At 40.7% G+C, this 12383-nt stretch overlaps 1 protein-coding gene and 1 pseudogene across 1 annotated transcript in view; both read right to left on the reverse strand.

Moving 5' to 3' along the window:
- Positions 1-8690, reverse strand: part of LOC129764372 (uncharacterized) — a 330024-nt gene extending 321334 nt beyond the window's left edge. The window contains exon 1 of the mRNA XM_055763369.1: positions 7783-8690. The gene's annotated coding sequence lies outside the window, so the exon portion shown is untranslated. The remainder of the gene's footprint in view (positions 1-7782) is intronic.
- A 2351-nt stretch (positions 8691-11041) lies between these two features.
- Positions 11042-11213, reverse strand: LOC129772255 (U4 spliceosomal RNA; annotated as a pseudogene).
- Positions 11214-12383: the final 1170 nt, after the last annotated feature.

Genomic DNA, 12383 nt, shown 5'->3' on the forward strand with positions numbered 1-12383 from the left:
TATTCTACAATGGAAATGTACAAGATGTGGAGAATTATTTATGTAGCCTAAAGATAAAATTAAGATAAAAAGGAAATCACAATTTCAGAAACGAGCATGTGCAGGGTTGTGACAAAATTTGGATGCCTAAAAAGAATTGACGGTTCGCTCGCCTTCTCGGGGCTTCAATGCCTAGTTCGTAACGTTCTCACTATGCATCACTTCTCAACAACTGTCAAGCGATTTTTTTCTGAATATAATCAGAACAAAAAAAAAGCTTTGAAATCGGCTCATGTCCTTGGGTACCAAATTGACCCCGTTGGCTTCGTACCACTCCAGGGCATCCTTTGAATATTGACACTAAACCAGATCCGGCCAGAAGATCGTAGGGCTCTCGTGTTGCTTCAACAGAGGAAGCAAACACTTCTGTAGACACTCCTTGAGGCCCGTTTACAGTCTCGGTAGTCACAAACGGTGCACTCCGTGCGCCACGTGAGCAGATCGCTTGCCAAATCATGTATTTCTTGGCAAACTCTGCAAGTTTCTGCTTCCATACTTGCTCCGGAACATCAAACTTGTGCTGAGCGGTGAAGAACAGTAGCCCCGAAAGCTGCCGGAAGTCTGCATTGACGTAAGTTTCATCATCCATGATAAGACAACGAGGCTTCGTCAGCATCTGGGTGTACAGATTCCGGGCCCGTGACTTTCCCACCGTATTTTATCGTTCGTCACAATTTGGAGCCTTCTGCACTTTGTACGTATGCAGACCCTCCCGGTCTTTGGCTCTCTAAACGAAAACTCGGACAGATTACCCTTTTTGGCCACATCCCTGACCGAAGCATGGGGATCACGCTTAAACGCTTTCACGACACGCTTGTGATCCTGTTCACTAGTAGAACATCCATTCTGACCGCCTTTCTTCTTTCGTTCGATGTTCAGAGTTTCGTAGCAGCGTTTAATCGCATGACATGAGAGTTAAGGATTTTCAGGTGCTTGCACAAAATCAATTCGTGATCATTTTTTTCCTACTTTCGAAAAATTGACAGCGATAAAAATACAGTGTAAACAATACACTCTAAACTACTTCTACTCATATTTTCAAGACAACATACCCAATGTGTAATTGTCCACAACGTTTTTTCCGTGATGCAATTTGGTGTGAAACACCCTTCGCTTGTCTAAAAGGGATATGTTTATACAATCATTGACCACTAATACGATAGATTTGCCTTGGCACTTTGAGCTTTTAATGGAAAAATCTTAAATATCATGAAAGTTCGAGCAAAGAGTCAATCCAAAATTCTGAGTGGCACATCAATTTCACCATAAGGATGGTCATTTGTGAATTCTATCAATATTGTCCTTCTCGACAATTGGGTCAGGTCCTATCCAAACCACAATACTTCATTTTGGCTTTTTCCAGCAGTTTCTCCGTCAACAATCATCAACAGTCATTAGGACGTTTAGTTGCTATCTCAAATGCCAAATGACATAAAACGTCGCATAAAAGCATAAAACGTCGAGATCTGATTTATCGCTGGTGCAACTACGCAATTCCATTTGATAACTTTACGCAGCAAGTATGAAAGTCGTTTTAAATGTGACATTCTCAGATGTGTTCAACAGCTCTGACTGTGTCGGTGCTTTGTCCTTTGTACCTTTAAAAGATTGAATGGCCTGTTCATAATGGAGACTGCAACAGAACAGTCAGGACGAAAAACGTGATAAAACGCATAAGGGAGCAAATTAGACGAGATTCAGCAAGATTTGGTCGTTAGAAGAGGAAACTACAGTAAATGCCTGGAAAACGGTGCACAGGATCCTTGGAGAGAACCATAGACTTAAATGGTAGAAGAAATAATCAGTATCATGTACCATCGATAACGTGTCAAAACCAAGTAAAGAAGCAAAAATCTGTTGGCCTGGCACGAAGAATATGGTATTTCGTTTTCAGATGAAAGAGCCTTTCTTCTTCAGTGTGTAAGGGGTGGAACGATCAAGAATTGGATTAGTTTAGGTGTACATTGCCAAAACCTCAACACCCTTCATTTTTGTAGGTGTGTGCGTGTGGAATGATTCCTCAATTTCAATTTTGACGTTTACTCTTCAATTCTAAAAGTGGCATCCAAGCTAGAGGAGCAAGATTTGAAAATTTTGTACTGATGAATTTACATCTCCGAATCGATGGAGATATTCCTGGAAGCAGCCATTACCTGAAAAAACTGCATCAGAATAATGACCCGATGCAAACTGACCTCACCGTGCGGGGATAATTGCTCTATAATGTCCCAATCAACTCAAAAGACCTCCGCAATCATCGGACTTGAACACTATCAAGTATCTATGGTGGGAAATCAAGAACCACCTGAAGAATAAAAATCCAGGGAACAAAGCGGAACTCAAAACGACGATTACGGGACTCTGGGAGGTACTTCCGTCTACAGTGACCAGAAATCTCACCTCGGTGCTTGCAGGAAGTGCTGGACGCCAAAGGGTATACTAGGGGATTGATTTTTGTTATCTGTTAACATTTCTAAACTACGTGGGCCCTCAAGCTGGGTATCGAATTCTCTACGGAGAAAACTGAAATGGTCGTTTTTTCTAGGAAGCACGAACCCGCCCAATTTCAGCTTTACCTATCCGGTAAAACGATCCAACACTCTATGTTTTTCGAATACCTGGGTGTATATTTCGATTCTAAATGTACCTGGGGGAGACACATTGCGTATTTGAAACAGAAATGCCAGCAAAGAATCAATTTTCTCCAAACAATAACCGGAACATGGTGGGGTGCCCATCCAGGAGACCTCATTCAGTTGTACAAAACAACGATATTGTCAATGTTAGAATATGGCAGTTTTTGCTTCCGATCAACTGCCAGGATTCATATTCTCAAGCTGGAGAGGATACAATATCGTTGCTTGCGTATAGCCATGGGATGTTTGCATTCGACACATACGATGAGTCTCGGAGTTTTGGCAGGAGTCCCCCCGCTTACTCTTCGTTTCACAGAATTATCCTACAGATTTCTCATCCGTTGCAAGATCATGAATCCATTGGTGATTGATAACTTCGAAAATCTACTCCAGCTGACTCCTCAGTCAAGTTTTATGTCTTTATACCATGAGTACCTTACCCACGACGTGCACCCTTCACCAGGCATCTCCAACCAAGTTTGCTTCCCATACTTTTGCAATTCCTCTGTCATTTTTGATCTGTCCATGCGACAAAAAATCCATGGAATACCAGATCACCTACGCTCCAATGTTATTCCGTCGATATTTTCGGAAAAATATGGGAAAGTTGGATCTGATAAAATGTTCTTTACTGACGGTTCATACATAAACGGGTCCACTGGCTTCGGCATCTTCAATGAAAATTCCAGTGCCTCTTTCAAACTCAAAGATCCTTGTTCCGTGTATGTCGCAAAAATGGGTGCGATATACTATGCTCTAGGGATCATTGAAACACTGTCCATCGACCATTATTTTATTTTTTCAGACAGTCTCAGCTCAATAGAGGCAATCCGCTCAATGAAAGTTGATAAGCGCTCATCTTATTTCCTAACAAGAATAAGACATCTATTGAGTGTTTTGGTCGAAAAATTATTCAAGATTACCTTAGCATGGGTTCCCTCTCATTGCTCGATTCCGGGGAATGAGAAAGCGTAGCGAGTCCGCTAAGGTGGGCGCTTCAGAAGGCACACTTTTTGAAAGGCAAATTGTCTATAATGAATTTTTTCACATTCCTCGTCAGGACACACTCGTTAGTTGGCAGTGCATGTGGAGTGAAGATGAGTTCGGTCGTTGGTTACACACGATTATCCCTAAGGTCTCGACGAGTGCATGGTTCAAGGGATTGAATGTAGGTCGTGATTTCATTCGCGTGATATCTCGGCTTATGTCCAATCACTACAACCTAAACGCGCATCTCTATCGCATTGGGCTCGCAGCAAACAATATTTGTGATTGTGGCGATGGCTACCACGACATTGAGCATGTTGTCTGGTCGTGTATCCGGTTCCATGCTGCTCGCTCTCAGCTCTCTAGAGCACTGAGAGCACAAGGCAGACAATCGGATATCCCCGTCCGGGATATCTTAGGTAGCCGTGATCCTGATCTTCTGCGTTCCTCTGAAACGCCGATGTCAACGTTTAATGATGTTTCCTTCGTTGTGTCCCTGTTTCATATCCCTCCTATCCGATCTATAAACTTTTACTTAGTCGCGGCAATACATACACACACTCTTTACAGATACACGGGCCAAAGGTTGTGCAGTCCACTGATGATTCAACAAGAGCCAAAGGTTGTACCACTCATGACAACTCTACACGAGCTGATGATTGCGCCGGCTAGTGACCATTCTATCCTGGATTCCTCGAGTCGAGAAGACGCACCACGCTAGATATGGGGTACATACTAGGGGGGGCGTTGCTGATTAATGGTCAGCTGCATCCCAATAGGAAGTATCCCGTGTCGGACACACGTACAGAGCATTGGAGACAGCAACATCCCAATTACGAGAACACTTGTAATACTAACCTCGAGCCGACCGCGAGTAATCGGTTACATATTACTAACATAGATAATAAGAAAAACTGTCAAAATATTGAACTCCGGCCCTGTCAGGCTAACGCCATATGAGCCTTGATAAAAATATATATTTTGGAAAAAAAAAACATTTCTAAACTAATTTCAATTTTCTTTTTAACAAAGACTTGAACTGTACACTCAATGTTGTCACGTCCTAATTGGATATTCTTTGTTTGTATTTTAATCATGAAGTAGAAATGAGATCAGTTTAATTTTTTTCTCATCACTAAATGAGAGTAAAATAGATCAGATCGAATTTAATTGTTTACTTTCTAACCCCGAAACCTCAAAAATAACAAAGCAGCACGAGGTGTATACTCAATTTTGGGATTGACTGTATGTCCTGACTAATCATCCCGGTTGTGATGAAAATATACAGCTTTATTCTTGTTCACGGCCGTATCTGGCTTTCATTCGAACTACTCGATTCGAACATTTTCGGAAAAGACATTTTTATTTTCGTTCGAATCCGTACGAATGAGACTTTTTTCGAACGTAATAATTTGGATGTGATCAGAGCACTTCACTTTTTCCAAACAATTTGAATCCTAAATCAGTGGATGTGAGATATCTTGAATAACCGAATTGACAACCGACGTCAACAATTCTTTTTCACACACCTGAAATTAGACGATTTGCTTCGTGCTTCGAGCGAAAACAGGAATACGAATGGACAGAACTTTTGAACGTATTTGATTAGAACGAAAACAAAAATAAGGGTGATAGTCGGAAACTGGCACGATTATGATGGATTTTTCTTCCATGAATTACGAATGTTTTTTGTGCTATTTCGCTGTTCCAGGTCAATCACGTAGTGTAAAGGGTGGAATGATTAAGATTTGGTCATATTAAATTAGAAATTAGATTTTGTCGTTTGCTGGAACGTGATGGTGGTGCCCAAGTATACCCTCTCCCAACCCCCAGAGCATTGATACTAGATATATTTTGGACCATCGTCAAGCAGAACTGGAACCAGACACAATCAACGGCGGTAAGCGAAAGATAGCTCAAAGCAAATGCGGCGAACAAAATCGCCGATGTACAAAAATTAATAGCGGATGTTAAGTGAAAGATATAGCTGTTCGAATTTGGCAAAGCGGAAGCGTAGATGAATATTTTTCATTTGTTTGATATTGATTAAACAATTAAAGAAAAAAATAAGATAAGAGATTTTTTGATAAAAAAAATTAACACATTGAATTCCATGTCTGTCCCTGGGTACTGACATTGAAATTTCCGTTTGATCCGTGCTGGTCCCTGTGTGTCCCTGAGTTTCCGCGAGACAATCGGAGACCGCCAGAAGCCGAACGGCGACTGCCTGTTGATAAGATGGCGGAAAATGTGTCGAGTGTCAGCCCACTTGATCGCTATGCCCGTGTTGTCAGAACTGGGCATGCCATACATCTTCTCTCCTCTCCGAAAAAAAAGAATTGAAAAAAGACGAAAAGAACAAATGCATGTGGATTTTGTTTCAGTGTATATTCCTCCACAGAAAATATTTAGCTCATATATCACCTTCGGGATATATGAGCTAAATGATGACGTTTATCTAACAAAATATCAGGTCAAGTTCTGTTCTCCATACGGTCGTCCCGAGCACGTATTTGTTATGCGCGGTCGTCCGGATCCGCAAATAATGAAACCCCATATAGGTCCGGATCCGCGGAACTGAAAACCCCATATTGGTAGATACTTTGGTGCTGCCTTAAATGTACGTGGGCACTGGGCATACCCTGTGAGAAACGGCTCTTCCAGGGAAATATAAAAAAACTAAATTTACGGAATTCTGATCTACTAAGAGAACTTAACGACTTGTTCCAAGTAATTGCAGTCCTAAGTCAAGTTCCCGTCTACGTCCTTGGGCATAGATTTTTGCCCTTTTCGTCTGTACACAAATGCCCCAGCTGGCAAAAAAGAATGGGTCTATTCATCGGAACGTGACGGGCGATGGAAAATATATTCATTTCAGCAATCCATAGGAAAGAAACGTTTAGGGACTGCTCCGCCATGCATCTATGTCGACGACTCGGTCAATTATTCTCGCTGCGAAGGCTATGTTGATACTTTGGTGAAAGCGGGTCGATGTTATTTGTTAACCTCTTCTCGTATTATTTAATACGTCACACATCAAGTGATTTCACTAGCCTGTTAAGTGTTCTAGCGCCCTATGTTATTCAAGTACCCACTCGTGGGTACTCGATGTTGTACGGGAAAGGGTTAAGAGCTGTTGAAAACAAACGAAACCATTATTAAGAAACAATACCGGATTCAATTGATGGTATAGCGCGAAAAACAGCCACAATGCGAGTAGAGACCATTCTAAAGCATTACAATACCCGCCCTCAGGTTGCCAAACTCGTTCAAACTCGTTAAAAAAAACCTTAAAACATTCGATGGTAAATGGCTGGTCAGCAGTTTCACTCGCATGGAGACATTTAAAAATGCCCTTATTCGTGGATAACCTAAAAAGATGAAGACTTTTACCTTAACGGTAATTAAGCTCTGTCATAAAAACGGGAAAATGTTGCAGCATTATTTTTTATAACAAAGTCGCATTTCAATTACAAAAATGCGTAAAAATAAACTGGCTAATATTTCACCACTTTTCTGGCGTTCTGAAAACGTTTTCGTCTTTTGAGGCGATCTATGAATAGACTAATTTTTTGCTTCATCTTCAGATGCTTCACTGCATTTTGATTTAAAACAACACAGCATCGTTTGTTGTGTTTCGTTGACATAACATATTGCATGGTTAGATCACAGCGAAATGTGCTGAGATTTTCGAAATACAGTAAAACAAAAGTAATACATTAAAAAATAGAGTATTGAACAGTTGCCCTTCTATTGATGTTCTTCAAGGAATTAAAAGTATCAGTCCTCACACACAATTAACGCTGATATCAAATCGGGTACTTGGAACACACTTTCATCGTTTCAATTCCGTTCGTTAGGATTAGATGAAAAATCGATATAAACGCTTTCAACAAGAATATCACCCTTGAATCAATCGATTGAAAGCATCCAACTGACACTGAAAACCCCTATCTGAAAAGTTGGTAACAGACGGTTACGTTTCTGCTGGCACGGCTCAAGATTCACATCCTCCGGCTATCATTGCGCTGAATTCCGTCGCAATAATTGAAAATAATAATGTGACCGAACAACGACAGGAAAAAGTAGAGCAAGTAAATAAAGCATCTCTCTTCCTCACCTTTCCTCCTCGCTTCACTAGCATATGATTTTTTTTCGCTATGCCTTTTTCGTAACACTTCCGCCAAACACCCACATAACTTGTTTACGTCTGCATATTTCACCGTCGTCTATTCGTTATCTTTCCCGCTGATTGTGCGACCCTCGAAAGCCGTCCTCCGGATTCACCCCGCTTGATTGCCACCGTTCATCCTTTTTGGTTTTCACAGCTTAATTCGATTTTCGTTACGAAACGCTTTTTGCACCACACGGATTCCATTGATTTCGAGGAAAACGAAATCAAATTCACTCCATTTGTTTTTGAATAATTACCAACAATCAATATTAAGGAGAATGAGCGTGGAAATGGTGTACCACAAATACAGCCGCACAGCCGGATTGGCTGGTTTGGGCTAACTTTCCCAGCTGTTTTCCACTCGATTCTACTGACACTGGTGAAGATTTCCTGTCTGGTTGACTCGCACTAAACCGCACTCAAAAAAGACACTCTTGCTTCACACGACACAGGTATAACTTTCACGTGGCCCTATTGCACAATTGTGCACCTTCAACATGATTATGTATTTGATGCATACAAAGACATCCTCCAGGACATCCGTGACCTTTTGTGTATCAGATCCAAATGGGTAAACGAAAAAACAAAAGTCTACACTTCCTCGAAGGCAGCTAGAATACACAAAGCCGCTTAACTTCGAACGTTCGGAGTTATTTTTTCCCGATCGATGATTGTCTCCGTTTGTCGGCAGACGCGCTATATGTGAGTATTTACCACCACCTGCGCTCAGCACAATATAACACTTCCGCTTTGCAGGAATAAAGGGGAGAAAACTCCACCTCGCCACTCACTCCTTGTGAAGCCAACTTTCACGTTAGTTGTATTCCTATTTTTCTACCAGAACCGCTCTGTATGAAACTCCACCAAAGACTGGAGCTTTGGCTTCCTGATCGATGCCTTTATAAAGAAACCATATCCCTGCTGGAAAGCTTCCGCAGGATGCTCTTTACTGAGCGAGATTCTCGTCGTTCGTCTGACAGCTGATCAGCACGCGAGTGAAAGCTCGCTCTGTTTACTACCCAAACTCAGTGCGGACTCGATACGCGACATCCCACACTCCGGCGCGGAGAAACACGTGGTTTCTCTGTGGTATGTATCCTGCTTTTACGCGTATTTCTCCGGCCGTTCGGTACATACGAGCGGCTGCTGCGGAGCGGGCCCCATCTCAGCGTGACACATTTTCCCTGTAGTTTCGAGCGCTGGAATCGATAAAACGAGAGGATGTTTTGTCGGATGCTTTTCATTTCAAGGGGGAGGCAGTGCGTCCTTTGTGACGGTACCTAGACTACGCTTACAGTGGTTTAGAGGATTACGCTGTAACGACACGTTACTGAGGATACTATACGTAAAATTAATTTATACGCCGGTTAAGCTGTGGGTAGGCGATCATTGTTTGTGCGTGTTGTGACCTACTGCGGCTGGAATAAGAACAAATTGACCACAATTACACACAGAAAAAAATACCTAATAAGATCGCTGAGCTTTACTTACGTATTATTAACGATTTATGTTACACATTTTGACATTTTTTACAGTTTTAACAGTTCTTAACATCATAGATATAGCCCAGCCACCTTCCTAATGCCAAAAAGGCTTCCTAAGGCCAAAAGGATACCAGTTTCTACCGAATGCACGTAGCTGCCTGTAACTGTCAAATAATCGCGTAGCTGCGGAGGATTGGATGTCGACCAATTCCTTCTCGATGTTCAACATTTTTAGTGCTTCCAGCAGTGTGTTCGAATCGATTCTACTTCAAAAGAAAAAAAATCCTGGGTCTCTCTCAAGTGTCATAGTTTTCTCGAGTTTCACAGTCAATAGTTGATACCTGGAGACTTCGCGACCGCGGAGCTCCTCCAGATTTATGTTCAATAAAATGACGACGAAGCTGATGGTGAAGGAAGGAAGGAAGGTATTGAATTAGAGAGACTTTAAACTCTGAGAGTTCATTCGTCTCTTAGCTGATGGTGACTTATCCGTTCCACCTTTCTAAACAAATTAATCTGTTACTTTAGCAATGATACAAATATAGCCGCGAAGGCGTTTTTCAAGCGTACTTCGTTCTTCACGTGTAGAAAATTCATTGAAAAGATTTTTTTTTTATAGTATAGAGGCTTTGTCAGGTGTTTGGGTTGAAATTGTTCGGTTTATTCGATGAAGAAAACGCATAATTTTCGGGATAACCTTAAAAAATTTTATCCCGTTTCCCCATAATACCCGTTTTATTCTTCATTTAGCCCATCTCTCATGCAAATTGTGGACTTCTTTCCTATAAAACTATAGAATACGGCGAGTGCGATTTCATTACGTCCTTCACGGCTTTAGTGGTGTGCAACGATGGATTATCAGGCTGTAATGTTACTTTACCGTATCTTCAGGCCCATTCCTATCTTGTTTCCACCAAGGCAAAGTTTAAAATTTATCATTTGTTGTCGGTAGCTATCTGTATTCACTGTCTTACTCGGTTTTAGTAGTCGAAATAAATCGATTTTTCATCGTCTGTGACAATCCAACGCCCTATGTTTGTGGACCCATTTTCCGAGCTTCTGGATCTTTCACATGACTTTTACACAATGGCCAATTGCTGTTCGAGACACAATCAATGTTTGTGTTGTGTCTGCATCCAACAACTCCTGCATTTCCTCGTCCTTGAACCTTTTAAACCATATTTCATAAGTTTTCACTGCTGGATCATTTTTACCAAAAGCTTCCACTAGCAAACGATATGCTTCTACCACTTTTTTCTTTAGATAAAAAACAAATCAGTGAGTCCAGCAAATGCACTTTATTCGGAGTGTCTTCAATTTTATATGCTGATCATCTAAATCGGTATAGTAATTCAAAAGTTATGAATTATTAAAAAAAAGGCATTTTTGGAAGAAAGGGAGAAAAAATTATTCAGACCACCGTAAAATCGAAATGATCACCCTTAAGAAAAAACACTAGAAACTAGGGGTCTAATATTTTGCGATATGGAACAAAATCACCTCTTTTCACGAAAATTCAAAAACCACCATATCGGTTTGGCATGGAATGGCTGTATGAAATTAGTGAACAATGTATTTTAATTTGATGTTTTTATAAAAAAAAATATATTTTACAGTTCTTCTTTTATGAAATCTTTAGAGACAGCTTTCAGATACGTGGCTACTTTAAGTTTCACAGTACACTTTATTCGATAAGTTTCTCTGTATCATTTTGTAGTATTATATTTAAATATTTTAAAAAAAGAAAAAACTATGGATGGGTTATAACCATGATATAACCGCAAGGTTGACGTGAGACTGTCGTTGGCTTAGTAATCAATTGTATTTTTCTATTAGCAATAATCCCACCTCGGATGTTCCTCATAGGGTACGATATCGTCGCTGCGCAGAGCTATCTTTTGTGTGTATTGATTAAATTGTTGATTCAACTATTGAATGAATGAAACTATTTACGAATTCAATTGCAAACAAATCCCAATCTAAGTCAATTCATGCATTATGGTAGTAGTTATCGAAGCAAATAGTTATCAAAATTTTGCCTAATCATCAAACGGTATGCGTAGAAGTTCAGTGAGCTGGCGATATCTTCCAATGCAGTCTTGAATAATCGAGCCACAGCGTTGAATTTGTACCCGCTTCTGTAGACCGTGTTAGCAAACGAATTACGAAGTGTAAAAACGCATGGTGATATAAAAGTATTGCGACTTTAATGTATCTGCAATGCCGATTTCCTCAACTTCTTGGTTTCGGAATCTGTATTGGGAAAACACACTCCGGTTTGCAAAAATGCAAGCGAGTACAAAATTATCTATTGCATCTATTTTACAATGCCAATTTCCCCAGGCTCCATGTTTTTTAAATCTGTGTTAGGGAAACATTCCAACTTGCAAGAACGCCAACGAGTACAAAATTTCCCGCTGCTTGCATCTTATTTGCTATACCGATTTCTACAGGCTCCATGGTTTTGAAGTCTGTGTTAGGGAAACATTCCGATTTCTAGAACCGAAAGCGAGGACAAAAGCACCCGCAGCTTGCATCTATTTTGCAATGTCGATTTCCCCAGGCTCCACGGTTTTGAAGTCTGTGTTACGAAAACATTCCAACTTGCAAGAACGGAAACGAGTACAAAAGTTCCCGCAGCTTGCATCTATTTTGCAATGTCGATTTCCCCAGGCTCCATGGTTTTGAAGTCTGTGTTAGGGAAACATTCATCCATTCCAGCGATCGTACCTCAATCGTTGCGCAATCATAACTGAGTGGATTTCCGAGCGGCACTCGCTTATATACCGATTGGTGTTGTTTCAATAGCCTGTTTTGGGCTTTTTAGGGCTATTGAAACATGTTTTTGGATAAAAAAGTAACAAGCATATAACGCGTAGACATTTTATCTTTCGAATTAAGTGTTTATCATACCATTTCGTTCCGTTGTTGAAGAGCTATTAACGCTCAAAATCTCGATGTCCGGCGTAACACTTTCGTTTTCGAAACATTGAACTTACACCCCAGTATAGAAATGAAATACGTAGTCCTACGTCAAAAATCCAATTACAGCTGAGTCTGACG

This window comes from Toxorhynchites rutilus, chromosome 2, assembly GCF_029784135.1.
Source record: "Toxorhynchites rutilus septentrionalis strain SRP chromosome 2, ASM2978413v1, whole genome shotgun sequence".
In the NCBI taxonomy this organism is placed as follows: domain Eukaryota; kingdom Metazoa; phylum Arthropoda; class Insecta; order Diptera; family Culicidae; genus Toxorhynchites; species Toxorhynchites rutilus.